The 16,689-nt window shown below is 33.9% G+C and overlaps 1 long non-coding RNA gene across 2 annotated transcripts in view; it reads right to left on the reverse strand.

Annotated features, from left to right (window-relative positions):
• LOC129524280 (uncharacterized) overlaps nt 1-16,689 on the reverse strand; it is a 42,077-nt gene that overhangs the window by 14,054 nt on the left and 11,334 nt on the right. The window contains exon 1 of one of the 2 annotated variants that reach the window (XR_008668046.2): nt 4,421-4,483. The exons of the other annotated variant lie outside the window; for it this stretch is intronic. This is a non-coding gene — a long non-coding RNA (uncharacterized lncRNA). Of the gene's footprint in view, nt 1-4,420; nt 4,484-16,689 lie in introns of those variants that run through there. 2 annotated transcript variants of the gene reach the window in all.

Genomic DNA, 16,689 nt, shown 5'->3' on the forward strand with positions numbered 1-16,689 from the left:
GCAATGTGGATATAATAGTACTTGCCATATAAGGTTGTTGTAATTATCGTAGACTATATATAGTGAGTACTATATCCTTACCAGAGAGTAGGAAACTAAAGTTTAGAGACGTTTTATGACTTGTCTGAGTTCTTACAATTACCTAAGTGTTATCCCATGGATTTTTAATCTAAACATTCACCTTCTTCCTTCTCTTTTTACACTATCTGTCACACATGACTTATGGCTCAACAAATAGTAGGGACTTAGTTATCTGGAAATAGGTATCTCTATTCTTAAAAGTGCCAATGTGATATTTATGGTCCATTTCTAGGGGCATAATCATAGCATTGTAAGGGAAAGATAATTATCATTTTTAAATTATCCATGCTATATATACTAAAACTCTAAGACCAAAGATATTGACCAGCCCTTTAATATTTGGGAGTAATGTAGTAATATGTATATCTAATACAAGGCAAATAAAATAAGAGAGTGATTAGCTTATATACAAAAGTTTTAAATTTTTCATCAATGTATGCTTTTATAAATTTATTTTTGGTGAATTGCATTTATCATATTTTAAAATAGTTTGAACGTTTGAAACGTGTATTTATTCCTATTTAGATTAGAACACCATTTAATTTGTTGATACTGGTTACATATACTATATATTTTGTAAAAATCAATTTTATTACAGATGAACATCATGAGAAAATTATATTTTGCAGGAACACTTTAAGACAATTATAGCTTAATTTTGCATCTCTAGAATGATGAATAGCAAAACTATCCCCTCCCCTTTTGCCAATAACATTCTAAAGTCAGAAGGGACCAGGAGATTAGAATATAAATTCTAATATTTCTTGCTACAGTAAAATTTAATGTCATTACAAAAGAATAACATCCAGCCCTCTGGTAATTATTAAATTAAGTCCTAAATGTTTTATAACATGTATGAACTTAGAATAGAATCTGTGGTATGAGAAAAACCTGGAAGGATATCTACTCTAACACTGCCTCAGCACCACAACCATTATCTGATAAAGGGATTGACCAACTTTCAGTTGAATGTGTCCAAGTTGATAAAATTCTCTACCTATTATGACATCCTATTCCAAGAATGTTCAGTTTTAATTCTTAGAAAGTACTTCTTTGAACTGAATTCTCCAAAAGTTATATTTGTCTGTCCTAGTTCTACCCTCTGTGGTTAAACTAGCAAGCTATAATCATTTTTCCATATGGAAGTACTTTTTCTATTTGAAGAGTTTTCAAATCTCTTTGGATAATCTTATCCCAGATCCTTCAACTATTTCTCTTGATTTTGAGAACTTCACCATCTTGATCACTTTCTGTGGAAAAGCTCTGCTTACTGAACAACTTTGAATGAGGGAAAGTAAGATAGTATTATTTCTCACTCTTCTTAGGCTTTTATTCAAAAGATCTTTAGGGTGAATAGATTTTACATCTACCATATTGACTATTTTAGAGCAAATTCAAAAGTGCATGACATGCAGTGATAGGTAATTTTTCCAATTGAAAATTTTGAATTGCACAGGTTGTAAGGCTGCTATACAGATGCAAATCAGCTAAGGGGTAAGAAGAGGGCACAAGGAAACCTAAATAGTCAGCATCCACATCCCTGTGTAGGTTTTTGATTCTATAATCCTCAGCATGCATACATAAGGTGACTTTTGTTATTGTGTGTGTGTGTGTGTGTGTGTGTGTCAGTGTAAAGTGATCACAAAAATAAATAACTGCCAGTGTTGTGAAAGAAATAAAGTAACACTAAAAAATCTAAGAAGGTCATGAAAATAACCACAAAAAATATTTTGATAATTCACTATTTAAATTAATCTGATATACGACGTGAGTCCACTATATATGCTCTACATAAATTTTTAAAAGGCGATTAATAAAAATGTCAATGATTTCCCTACCAGTGTACATTCTCTCTGTTAGTGATGAATAACAATTCATTAATAGGTAATTAACTGCTGGGCTGATGATATCCCAACAAATGCAGGACTCCATGCTGAAATGTGATTTGAGAATGTGTCAAGATTTTAAACGTTTATACCTATAGAAACGCATGGGTTCAATACGGTCTCAAGATATGTCCTTCACAAATATCAAAGATCTACAGGATTTCATATAAAGTAAACTAACATGATATCAGAAACCTGCAATCATACACACACTGTTAACTGAAAATAAAGAATGTAGGTTACAGCATTGCAAAAAGCCTCAACATTGGAACCATGTAGGAGTCTGGAAAATGAGTACCCAAAGATATTAGGTCAGAATATATAAACTCTTACAACTCAATAATAAAAAGAGAAATAACGCAACTTAAAAATGGCCAAGGAATAAAAATAGACATTTCTCCAAGAAAGATGTTCAAATGACAAGAAGCACATGAAAAAATTCTTGATATCATTAGTCATCAAATAATTGCAAATGAAAACTACCATGAAGTAGCACTTCACATACACTAATAGGGCTAGAATCAAAAAGCCAGGTAATGAGTGCTGGCAAGGATGTGGAGAAAGAGAAACCCTCATACACTGACCCTGCTAGTGTGAACGTAAAGTGGTACCATTACTTTGGGAAACAGTCTGGCAGTTGTTCAAATGATTAAATATACAGTTACCATGTGACCCAGCAATTCCACTCTCAGGTATATACCAAAATAAGTGAAAACATATGTCCACACAAAACCTTGTACATGAATGTTCATAGCAGCATTAATCCTAGTAGTCAAAAGGTAGAAGCACTCTAAATGTTCAACTGGTGGATGAGTAAACAAAACATGGCATATTCATACAATGGAATATTATGCAGCCATGAAAAGAAATGGAGTGCTGATAGTGCTACAACTTGGATGAACCTTGAAAACATTATTCTACATGAAAGAAGTTAGTTACAAAGGCCACATATTGTATGATCTCACTCATGAATAAAGAAACCTATGAGGCAGAAAATAGGTAAGTGTTTGCTTAGGGTTATGGTGGTGAGAACTAGGGATAAGGGGCTTTTAGCTAAATCATATGGGGTTTCGTTTTGAGGTAGTGAAGATGTTCTAAAATTGACTGTGGTGATGGTAGCACTTATCTGATATTATACTAAAAATAATTGAATTTTATACTTTAATTGGGAGAACTATATGGTATGGCAATAGTATCACAACAAAGTTGGAAAAAAAAAGATTGGGGTCCAGCTCTATGTGCTGAGAGGAAAAAACCCCCAAGGTGCATTGCTAAGGGTTTTATTTTTTATTTTTATTTTTATTTTTTTTTGAGACAGAGTCTCGCTCTGTCAGCCAGGCTGGAGTGCAGTGGCACAGTCTTGGTTCACTGCAACCTCCGTCTCCCAGGCTCAAGCAATTCTCCTGCCTCAGCCTCTCGAGTAGCTGGGATTATAGGCGTGTGCCACCACGCCCGGCTAATCTTTGTATTTTTAGTAGAGACGGGGTTTCACCATGTTGGCCAGGCTGGTCTCAAACTGCTGACCTCAGGTAATCTGCCTGCCTCGGCCTCCCAAAGTGTTGGGATTACAGGCGTGAGCCACTGGGCCTGGCTGCATTGCTATGTTTAAAAATAGTAGTTCAAATGAAGGAAATCAGTAGTGCTGATTCCAAACCCCACTAACAAATGCAATGGTGTTTTAGATAGAGGAGCTGAAGGGTTATTCTGGTGGGAGAAATTTCTCCTTTATCTTCATTTCCTTGGTCAAGTTAACAAATATTAACCACATATGAGGTCCCATAAGCTATAGACAGGAATTCAGGTGAGGGCCACACAGCAGTCTTCCCTTTCTGTGAGAGCATGACACCATTCCTTTCTGGCAACAAGTAAGGCTGACGAGAACTCTGTTGCCCATTTGAGTATTCTTTTGTATAAAATCTTTTATTTTGTTGTTTACAGGAAACTTATAGAATCACTCTTTATCCTTGGGAATCTGAAATTTCACAAAAATGCTTCTGAGAATGGATTTTGTTTTTTATTCTGTTTAACTATCTAGCAGCCTTTTAATCCAAAGGACTTTATCTCGCTTCTTTTATGCATCTTTCAATTCCCTTTTTACTCAACTTTGCCTCAAAACACTCAATTTCTTTTGATATTTTCAATCTGCATGTTTGTGTTTAAAATCTGAAGATAGCGTCATTCATAGCTCTGGACACTACCATAATTTTTTAAATTCCTGACAGTTATATTCTTTTAATTTTTAAAAACTTTTTCTTATTCTATGATCTTTCCTTTTCGTCATAGAAGTCTGTTTCTATTTTATGGCTATAAACTTCTTTGACTCTTTGGGTACATTATGACTATATCAATTGGCATATTTTACTCTAAAATATGACACGCGGAAGCTTGCAGGTGCAAGCAGGAGCACCTCAAAACAGAATAAGAAGGTCTGTACTCTGGTAGGTTCAACTCACCAGATTCCTAGCTATTTCTAGGCAGATTGGTTCATATATTTTAGGGATGCTTCTCCAGTTTTCATCTCATGTTACAAATTTCAAGCTCGCACTCATGCTACATTTATGGGGCCATGGTGGGGCTGACACGTCATGAGGGTTCTCCAATTATTACGACACTCTTTTGCTTCACTGGGAAGTGCCCCTTTTGAGTCGTTGCTGACGCTATGCGGTGCCTCTTCCTGGAGCCCCCAGAAAATTGCCCCAGATACGGCTTTTTAAACAGAGTCTCTGTTATTCTGGCTTGTGGTTATTTCTGCTTTGTCTCCCTTGTCACCACACATATCTGCTTTTTGTCTGCCAGAATTGTATTAATAGCTTTAGTTCACTGTTGGCCCTTACTCCTATTATCTTGCTATTATGGGTTTATTCACTTTTTTATACATTTATTTTCATTCTGGGGATTTTTTTAAGAGCCAGGAGGCATATAAATGTTCTCAGGCCACCACCTTGAACCAAGAGGTATCAGAACCAAGAAAAGTGTTAAATGTATTTTTACAAACTAAATCCGTGAATACTAAAGCCATACCCAGAAGAGAAACAATGGAGTGAAGGAGATAATACCTTCTGGAAGAGGCTTATTTTTAATAAAGTTGGCAAGAAAACCAAGAGCATGGTTTGGTCAAAACCACAACCACAAACCAGATGAAGCCATGGGATGTTGTAAGGTATAAGGGGACAGACACTATATCATATAAAAAGGACGGGTCTATAGGGGAAAAGTGTTAAAAAGAAAAAAAAAGGACCCCTGTGATGTGGGTTTTTGAGTGCTAAATGTTTGATAACACAGATAACAATGAGGCTCTGTGTATTATTGAAAAGGAGTTTGACAGGAGGAATGCAATGTTTGGAGAATATTATCATACCAGTTGTATAAGCAATAGACTTGATCAAAGGCAGACTGGAGCAAGGGAGAGTGCACGTGAGTTTGTTGATGTAGTCCAGAAGAAAGGGTCTAGGAAACTAACAGAGGATTGTAGCTGTGGGAACAGAGAGACAAGAGATGAGCAGCTTCAACTATTTCCTGCTGCTGCTTGACTTAGCTCCATTTAGTGTATTTTACTTCCGAAAGGCAAACAATGAAACAACAGCAACAACAAAAACATGACAAAATGTCAGTATTTGTGAAATCAGAGTTGGGGATGAAATAGGTAGCTGTTATGCTATTTTTCTATTTTTCTATACTTAAAAATATGTAATACAATAAAATCAAGGGAAAGAAATGAAGGGGAGGCATACGAATTTTAATTGATAAATGTTATACCTACAAAAGTACGGTATGATTTAAATCCCAACTCTACAACTTGTTGATAAAACTGACCATTAACTTAACCTCTCTAGTCACAGATACCTCATCTTTAAAGTGAGGTAAGAGTGCCAACTCCATAGAATTTTGGGGAAAATAAGATAATGCATGGAAAACCAAGTTTGCCTATTACCATTATATAAGCCTTGCAATTTTTAAAGAAATATGGAATCTTACAAATAAATGAGACATAACTCAATCTTTGCAAGCTGTTTTTTAAAGATCAATAGTATTTTGCCATGATAATTTGTGTTAGTAAAAAATAGAACTAAGGAAACTATATTAGCTAAAACAATTCTAATTTTAAAAACTACTCACTGAATCTTGATTCTTATGCATGTTAAACAAAAACATAGTCATTTGACCATGACTAAGTTTCCTTATTAATTTAACAAATACAATTTAATTATAGGATACATTACAGTTTTACATTTTATGTACTTCCAAGTGATCTAAAATTATTGTTTCTAAATTTTCCCATATATATAGTCACTAGCATATGTTGTCTACATGGCTAATTCTGTCTGTAACATACTGCTATGAGACTTCCTTATATTACACATTAGTTTTGAGGACACAATTTCCTTCTGGAGTTGAAAGGCTCTGAAGCAAAACCAAGAGTACCAAAGTTATTCAGAGGTACAAGATGATAACCATAAAAATACAACACTACTTGTTGTGATTAATTTTCATAATATTATTTCAGTTTCTGGTTTATGTCTAGGAGATACAGTATCCCCAGAATGTAACATCTCACTCCTGTTCATTCTTTACTCATATGAATGACAATTTAGAACAATTAACAAAATAGACCTTATTTAGCCTTGTTTCATGGTTAAGGAAAGCTTTTTGGTTGTTACTATTCTCTATGTTAAGTTGAAGGAAAGAAATAAATTAGCTAGGAAATAAGTAAATTTTCTTTATACTGAGAGCATAGTATTATCATGAAGAGTTACCAAACCAAAACTTTACATGGGCTAATAATTAAGCATTATAGTTGAAAAAATTCAGGAATTCTTCCCGTTTGGTTAATTCAAAATACTCCTCAAGATTTGTCAGAGACTCACAATCATAATTACAATCATCAAGTATAATATCACTGTTAAATTCAGTGGCAAAAGAGAGTTTTGGATTTTAAAAATATCATTTGACTGACAGTATTGTATTTACCATAGTTTTCTATTAAAAACTTTAGAATTGCTCCATGGGTTCAGATGTTAAGAGGTACATGGAGATAGTTGAAATGTAAAGAAGAAACAAAAAGGGAATCAGGAGGGAACCAAGGCTGCATCATTGCAATGCTGTGGCTCCAACACCATCAAAGTGGTTCGTCATAGTCTACAAATGTAGCGTTTGCGACTCTCTTAAATCATTCCTATGTTCATCAAGGTTAACCCTCAGAATGTTGAAATTATACTGAACGTTTATAATTTATTCAAAACATATTTCCAGCATGAAACATTAAATCTCAACCATAGCTATGATATGGGGAAAACATGTATTTTTGTGTATAACAATGAGACGAATTTTTGGTGCTGCAGAATTCTTTCTCTTGGAGTCTTCTAACCTCTCTGAAAACTGTGGCATACTTAATTATAACATAGAGATAATCATACCTACTTCCCAAAGTTTGAACGAAAAAAAAATGCATGATTTGTGATACTATTGATAGAGACAGGAGACAGTCAATGTTCCCCTTGGAAACCTCACCTTCATGCCTAAAACAGCCTGAAGGCTGAAAGACTGGACTGCTGGTCTCAGGAAACAGGCAACTCAGAGGGAGAACTGCCCCTGTTTGGCCGCCCTTTCCGGACTGATTCTTTCTGAATAATGCCCACACGCACACTGGGGGAACATGGTGGAGTCACGAGTAGTTTGTACCTTGTGCAGTGGGGAGGAGCCTGGCTTCTTCAGCTCATGAGTGTGGTGGCCTAGTATTCAATCTATGAGGTGGGAGCCTATTAGCAGGACCTCTTCTTTTTTTCACTGAGAGCTTTCTTTTAATAAATTCCTCTCTCCTCACCTTTCAACGTGTCTGTGTGCCTAATCTTTCCTGGTTGTGTGACAAGAACCCAGTTTTAGGTGAACTAAGGAGCAGAAATTGTGCATCACTATTTTATATAGAATAGTTTAGAATAAATCAATGAGGGCCAAGTCATTTGTCCATAGACTAACAAAATTAAATCTTTTCAAAGAGAAAGATCTTTTACAAGGAAATTATAGGAAATGCTCTGACATAACTAGATTTTATTTTCCTGATTCTTGCAACTCATACACATGAATGTCAATAGAGACTAGTCAATAAGGTCGTTTCTTTTAAGAAAGTTTTAAAACTGTGAATGGGGTATTTGTGTGTAAGTGTGAATTGAGCATTTGTTAGTGAAATCGGTTTGCATCATATAGATTGCTTAGAGGCAGGACGTGATCTTGATGGATAGTAAGGCTGCCTGGTACCGCCTCTGTGTTACATAGCAGAGAAACAAAACAGTGCTTTTTCTGAGGTGCTAGATCTCAGTTGATGGTGCTATCTTTTGCTTATCACAGTCTGTTGTGAATCATTATGCAATTTATTTTGATTTGGTGCCTTTTTGCTATCTTACTTCAATTATGCTGCATCATGAAAATGGGTGATAAACATATAATGAATTTGTATAAGAATCACTGGGCTAATCCTTGTGTTCTGGTGATTGATTGCAATTTAGCAAATACTGAATTTGCTAATCAAATGGTAGATTATCTCAGTGATATTTAGGTTTTTATACGCTTACAACTTTTAAAAACAGTTATTATTAAACATTCTTGGAGGAAAAATAACTTTTATTGCAGATTTGCTGGTCTCTAGTCCAACTCACATGTTTTTACATTAAAATTTCTTTTATGGCTCAAATATTTAATAACTTGAGATTTCTCAACTTCAACTCTTGAGTTATACCAGAGCAAACTCTGTCCAGCAGTAGTATACGGCATGTGAATTAACTCCACTGACTACATCCTTCTAATGAAACATTTTTACACAAACACCATGCTTTCACACTCACACCAACCTGTATGCCCCCACAATAGCTTAACTGCTTGTTCTCTTCTAAATAAAGGAACAACTTTAAAAAGAACTTTATGAAAAACAACTTAATGTAAATTCTGTACAGAGCTTATGATGGAGAGCTGCTTCTCAACATTTCTCATCCAAAAGGCAGTGGTATCATATCAGAGTGAATGCCAATAGGGCTATAAAATGGTTTCCACCTGTCATTAATTTTACCCTGGCCAGTTTGCAAACCAGTGCTGGTCCTATGGAACTTGCAGGAACCTTTCATATCCTGATGCATAATTTAAATATGAATAGCAATTTTTCTTTTATGATGAAATATTGGGACTTATTCCTACCCATAATCTTTTTCTGGTCATTTTCTGATCATGCTGCTCTTTCACAAATAAGTAGATCAAAATAATGACAACACAAATGTGCATTTTTTTCATTATCTTTTTACTTGATGCATACTTTGGGAAATATGTGTGATTATTTCTGTCTTACAATTAAGCATGCCACAGTGTGCAGAGAGGTTAGAAGACTTCCAGAGAAAGAATTTTGTAGCATCAAAATATCCTCTCATTGCCATACACAAAAATCCATATTTTCCTCAGATCATAGCAGTGGTTGTGATTTAATTGCTGGAAATATGTTTAGAATAAGTTATAAATGTCTAAAATGACATAAACATTCTGAGAATTAACCTTGATGAATATAGTGATGATCTGTGGGAGTCATAGACACTAAATTTGTAGAGTATGACGAAACACTTTGATGATGTTGGAACCACAAAAATGCAATAATGCAGCCTTGGCCAACTCTTAATTCCTCCCTCCATTTAAAAAAATTTCTGTTTGTTTCTATTCTAACTAACTCCATCTAGCTCTTAACATCTGGACCCATGGAGCAATTAAGTTAAATTACTGGTTTTAGTCGCAAATGAAACGAGCAGGGTTTAAATATTTTCAACTGCTCTCAGAAATCACAAAATTATATTTAAAAAGAACCATCTTCCCATTGATACAAAATTGTTGAAAATATACTTTTATTTTTCCTGTCACTATCTGTTTAAAACAGGAAGCTCACATACACTCGGATTATTTCTCTTTCCAAAATTCATATGCAATAATAACATGAATATGCTAAATCCCTCCATTTATCTTTGGATAGATGCTTGGAATTAGTTTTCTAATATCTTTAGACACACAAGATCAAGTGGAAAGGAAAGGAAAAAGAGATTAACTCTTAACTGAGTGCACGTACCACAGACACTATACTACTTAACATTCACTATTTTATTTAATCTTTAAAGCTATTTTTTTGGAAAAGATGTTAATATTCCCGTTTTTATAGATGAAGAATATTGAGTGTAGGTTGGCTAAGTTATTGGTCCAAATTGTCAGAGTGGTGAATTGTGGTTTTGAACAGGACTATATTAAAAGTCCATGCTTTTCTCCTTTATAACATTGAGATATAATGGTTAAGGGAATAAGACTGGCATTTTCTTTTTTTCCATTACACTAGCTTTTAAGATAACTTAAAAAAATCATTTTCAATACTTGGCAAATATGTTAGAAAGCATCTCTGACTTTTGACAAAATTTAAACTGTTAATTCCAGAGCTGGTACTTGTCAGATAACAAAAGTTTTTTTCCACTTAACATTAAATTCATTAATAATACCACAAAATTACTTCTGCTTAAAACCTCATAAAACAGGAACTAATCAAAGCAAACACACTTAACAGCTAATGATGATTTTAATTTAGCTGTAAATGCCTCAAAGGCTAGTAATTAGAGAGCAGTTCTACGCTTTTTGTTTTGCAAAAATAAATTATTGCTGCACGTTTTGCCACAATTTTCTCTATTTAATTTTGCTAAAACAGTGTTTCCTTTCCAAAATTTTAAAATAGATCTAATGGCTAGATGACTTAAATCACCATATTACAATCAATTTTGTTTAAAATAATGTCTCCTGAATATGTTTCGAACAATAAAACTGGACACAAATGTGCTATAAAAGAACAACAAAAAGAGCCAAGAAAATAAACTCTTCACAGCCCTTGATTGCACGGTACTACTCACTTTAGATTTAATGAAAGGTTATTTGTTTAGCCATAAAGATGTGAGTCATATATCCTGATGATAGTGTGGCTCTAAACAATGAAGCTTGATCTAAGATTACATATTTTCTCCAAATGGATGTGATTATCTGTATTTTCTCTTTAGCATTTAAATCTATAGCTTCAAAATTGCAAACCTAAATTCAAGGTCAATGATATTAAGTTAGCCTCTCTTATTTATTTATTTATTTATTTATTTATTTATTTATTTATTTATTTTTGAGATGGAGTCTTACTCTGTCACCCAGGCTGGAGTGCAGTGGGCAATCTCGACTCATTGCAACCTCTGCCTCCTGAGTTCAAGCGGTTCTCTGGCCTCAGCCTCCTGAGTAGCGGAGACCAATGGCGCATGCCATCACACCCAGCTAATTTTTGTATTTTTGGTAGTGATGGGGTTTCACCATGTTGACCAGGCTAATCTTGAACTCCTGACCTCAAGCAATCTGCCCACCTCGGCCTCCCGAAGTGTCGGGATTACAGGCGTGAGCCACTGCACCCGGCCTGTCCTCTCACATTTATCCATGGCTGATCCATAGGTTTCAACAGAAGGGGTTGGGGCGGGGACTTTGTCTTCCTAAATGAGAACCCTGAATGTAGAATTGCACATAGTGCCAACATTATTCATGAAGACAAAGCTAGTTTTCAGGAGAATGACCACTAAAGAGTAAGGAAATCTGCCATAAATTTAAACACCAGAAAAAGGAAATGCATAGGATCTAATTCTGAATTATTTATTTGTGTGATGTATTTATCTATTGCTATCCTAATACAGTAGTTCCCCCCTTATTCATAGGGGATAGGTTCCAACCCCTCCAGCGGATGCTTGAAACCATAGATAGCACCAAACCTGATTGCCATCTATTCATACACGTTTCTGCTCAGGTCTTCCACTTACAAATTTAGTGCTTTTTCCAACTTAACTAACTACTTAACAAGCATTGGGCTGTAACTTTTGCATTTTGGGGTGCAAAAACTAGCACAAATTTATTTTTCCTTCTTCATGATTTCACAGATAGATTCATTCTTACCATAGATCTTAGCAACCTCAGTATACAATTTTTTTTCTTTTCTTATTAAGTGGAAAACTTTCACCTTTTTACTTGAAGGAAACACTTTACTGTTTCTCTTTGGCATAGCTTAATCACCAGCAACACTACTCTTGTACTTTGGGACTTTTATTAGATAAAATAACTGTTCCTTGAACACAAGCACTGCCATACCAGAAAGTCGATGTGATCGCAGAAAGGGCGGCTAAGTGACTCACAGGTGGAAAGCTGTTACAGCGTGGATCTGCTGGACAAAGGGAAGATTCATGTCCTGAGAGGGACGGAACCTGACGGCCCAAGATTTCATCACACTACTCAGAACTGCAGGCAAGTTAAAACTTACGCATTGTTTATTTCTGGAATTTTCCGTTTAGTATTTTCGGCACAGGGTTGATGGCAGGTAACAAACCACGGAAACTGAAACTGTGGATAAAGGGTGACTACCGTACCACACTGATGTGATGAACATATAGTGCGTTCCAATATCTGGTAAGCAAGTCCGCTCTCAATTTTTTTATCTTCATAACTTTATTATCTTTTCTAAGATATTTATTATCCACCGTGAACTTTAATCATTTTATACATTTTCAAATGAGTCTCTGAAAATGCTCATTGACACTTCATTGAACTTATATATAATTGTGGAAATATATCATTTAATATTTTAATCTTAATATTTTAAGAATATTTTAATTATTTAATATTACATTTCAATTATCAATTTTGTTAATTTAATTCAATTTGAATTATTGAATATTAACAACATTCTTAATATTTTTAATATTATAGAAGGTTTTTGGTCTCTGTTATAAATGGAATACCTTTCCATTTTCACCTTTAAAATTTTATGCCAGGGTATATAAAAGCTATTAATTGAGGATATTTATCTTGTATTTTTTCACGTTATGAAATTCTCTTAAGAATTCTGCTTTTTTCTCAATATTTTTTGACTTTCTAGGTACGTAATAATGTCAGGAAGAAGAAATAAAAGTAGCTCTTCTTTTTAAGTATTTATATTATATATTTTTTGGTATATTGCATTTTCTAAAGCCTCAAAGACAATGATAGTAATATCATAGTAGAAATTCTTAATAGTTTCTAATTTTAATTAAAATGATTGTAGTGCCACCATTTTAGATATTTGTCTTCAGTTTTTGATAGTTTTTATTATATGTAAGTTGTTCTTTTATTTCTTTTTATTAAATTTTTTATTAGCAATGGCTGCAGTATTTAATAACTGCATTTTGTCACATGATATGCTTTTTCTCTTTTAACTTATTAATTCAGTTGATTATATTGATGAATTTCCTGATATTGAACCACCCTTGCATTCTTTAAGAGAAACTGCTTGCTCATAGTGTATTATTCTTATAATACATTGCAAGATTCCATTTACTAAGTTTTTCCTTTGAATTTTTATAACCTTAGTAATAAAAGGATTGATTCATAATGTCATATTTGTTTTTCCTTTTCAGGTTTGTTTGTAATGATGGCTGTATAAATCACATGTGGAACTTTGTTCTTTATTGATTTGAGTAATCTTAGAGTTATTTGTTCTTTAAAGATTAGATAAAACTCAACTCCGGAACCATTTGCCTAGTGGCCTTTTTCATGTTAACTTCGTATCTCTCGAATGTCCACAAATTCTCCACTTGTTCTAACATCAGTTACGATATTTTGGCAGAATGTTGTTAGGCAAGCATGTAATTTCGTCAGGTCTCAAATTTCTGCCAATGTAATGTCTGTAGTCATCTCTAGTGGTTCCTTATCTCCTTTCTCATTTCTGGTCTATTTTTGCTCTCTTTTGTGCCTTTATCAAGATTGCAAAGATATCTATTTTATAGTATTTTCTTCTCTTTTCTGCATGAATACAGGCACTTAAAATCATACTATTCCCTGATACACCACTTTTACTGTATTCCATAAGTTTCTTTTTGACAAAGTATTCTATCCATTGGTTTCTAGATAATGAGTACTTTTTGTTTACTTCTTGTTTAATCTAGGAAAATATTTTTAATTTCAAAATATTTAACATATTTCAATTACTTTAGTTATTTTTAAAATTTATATCATGACATAGAAAATGCATTTAAACACTTAATAAATGTATTAGGTTTCATTTATAGGTCAAGTTTATATTTTGTTCTTAAATCACTTTATTGAAGGTATGAGAGACATTTAAAAAGCTTTATTTATTAATAGAATGTGTTGTAAGGAGTTTGGAGGTAGTATAAACCTGTTCAAAACAATCATCACCATCAAGGCCATGATCATATGCATCACTTTCTAAAAGTTCTCTCTCATCGCCTTTATGATGATGATGATGTGGTGTTTTTGTGTATATGTGGTAAGAGCACTTAACATAAGATTGACCAACATAGCAAATTTTAAGTATACAATATAATATCATTAGCTATAGGCACTGTGCTTTATAGTAGATCTCTAGAACTTATTTATCTTGAATAACTGAAACTTTGTATCTTTTAGCCATTTCTTTTTATTATTAATTTAAATTTTTATCTTTATTGATTATGGTCATATCCTAACTACAATATTAAAATGTAAAAAAAGTATTATAACTGATATTTTCATCTACTCTATGTTGATTTTAAATTTTAGATTGTTTTACCTTTTCCCTTAATTTTACTCCTTTGACAACTTGTTCTTCACTTCATTTTCACCCTTGAAAACTTAATAGATATTAATCTCTTTTAAAATCATTTTTAAATAACTACCACCCAGTACATTTTTCTAACGATCTTTATCTTCTTTCCTGTCTTTTTCATAACATAGAATATTATGTCTCTCATAATTTGCATTCTTCTCTCTTACTTTTTCCCTCCCTTCAGTGAGAAATTTAGAAAACTTTTTCTGTTTTCTTCTCCGTCTCCATTTATATGATTTGCTGGGATAATTTTGAACTTAACAGAATTTACTTTGATGTACACCTCTTCGTTTCAATAGTTTTTCTTTTTTTTTTTTTTTTGAGACAGAGTCTCGCTCTGTCACACAGGCTGTAGTGCAGTGGTGAGATCTGGGCTCACTGCAAGCTCTGCCTCCAGGGTTCACGCCATTCTCCTGCCTCAGCGTCCTGAGTAGCTGGGACTACAGGCACCCACCATCACGCCCGGCTAATTTTTTTGTATTTTTAGTAGATACGGGGTTTCACTGTGTTATCCAGGATGGTCTCGATCTCCTGACCTTGTGATCTGCTCGCCTTGGCCTCCATAGTTTTTCCTAAACTCATATTATATATTTCCAGATGGTCTGTACTTATCATTAAATGCATGCTTAGTGATTGCTCACCACCGTGTTCTCTTCCCAGGATCTGCTGTCTTCCCAAGGTCCCTGATTTATAGCCTCATATGCTGTTAGAATCTTTTTCAAATATTTTTCTTTTGGTGGCCACTTGGGTAATATGCTAAGTTCTTGAATATTCTTGATCTAAAATAAAAAACAGTCTGTCAAGTGAATAATATCTTGGTTGAACACAGGATTCTGAAATAAGACTCTTTATTTCACTAGTCTGTTGATGCTATTCCACTGCCTTCCAACTTTCGTAGTTACCAACAAACATCCCAAAGGCAGTTTGCTGTTGGGAAAGAGGGGGATGATTTGTTCTGTCAGAACCGTGTGTGTGTGTGTGTGTGTGTGTGTGTGTGTGTATTTTTACCAAAATACTTCTTGGTGGTTGGCTTTTGTTATTATTTTGGTATTAAAACACAGTATTCCTTAATCTTTAGAAACAGATCTCTTATTTGCTGAATGAATTTTTTTGTATGTATATATATTTTTTTGATTGCCCGTCTTATATCTATTCATTTTTCTCCTTCTGGAGCACTTTTTCTTATGTTAGATCTCCTAGATCCATCTCTTAGTTTTTAATCCTTTTCTAAGTGATTTCTCTGTATCATTTGGCTCTATACTTAGAGATATTTCCTGCACTTGATTTTCCAGGCCATTAATTTATCAGAGACCAACTTCACTTGAATTTATATACTAGAATTTTTAACTCAAAACCCATAGTGTTCACCTGTGAGGAGTCTTTTTAGTGTTGTTTTAGATATCCTTAAGTGTTCTTCCTTTGTTTATTTGTAACTCTGTTCTTGCTCTAGCTCTTCCTGAAGTTGAATTTCATTAAGTATTATTTATGATTCTTTACTTGCTCCTCCTCTCAGTCAGACTTCTTGGGAGCGTAACAAAAGAAGACTAAGAATTTGTCACTAGTTGACTGTACTACAGGAAATACTAAAGAAGTTCTTCATTATGATAAGAAATTATTTCAGTTCCACAGAAAAGGACAGGGAGCATCAAAGTGATACATATCAAGTATAAAATCAAAAAGCTGTTTTCCCCCTCATAATTCCTTTAGAATTATAATTTCTTTATATATTATACAAACGTTTAAAGCCAAATTTATAACATTGTCTTGTGTTGTCAAACGATTTCATATATTTAGACCAGGAGAGTTAGTAAACAGATGAACAAACAAAAAAAACAGCAACAACAAATGTTGGAGCAGGGGGAATGAGAATTCAGAGAAGTTAAATTATATGACCTTAAATGCCCAGCTTTTAACCAAAAATTACAAGGCACTCACAAAAAGCAAGAAAGTGTAACCCATCCTGGGTGTAAAATAAAAGCAGTCAATGCACTAATTTTGATTGTCCCTAGAATCTCAATGTATCAGAAAAATAATTCAAAGCAACTATTATAAATATGTTCAAAG

Source organism: Gorilla gorilla, chromosome 7 (genome assembly GCF_029281585.2).
Source record: "Gorilla gorilla gorilla isolate KB3781 chromosome 7, NHGRI_mGorGor1-v2.1_pri, whole genome shotgun sequence".
Classification (NCBI taxonomy): domain Eukaryota; kingdom Metazoa; phylum Chordata; class Mammalia; order Primates; family Hominidae; genus Gorilla; species Gorilla gorilla.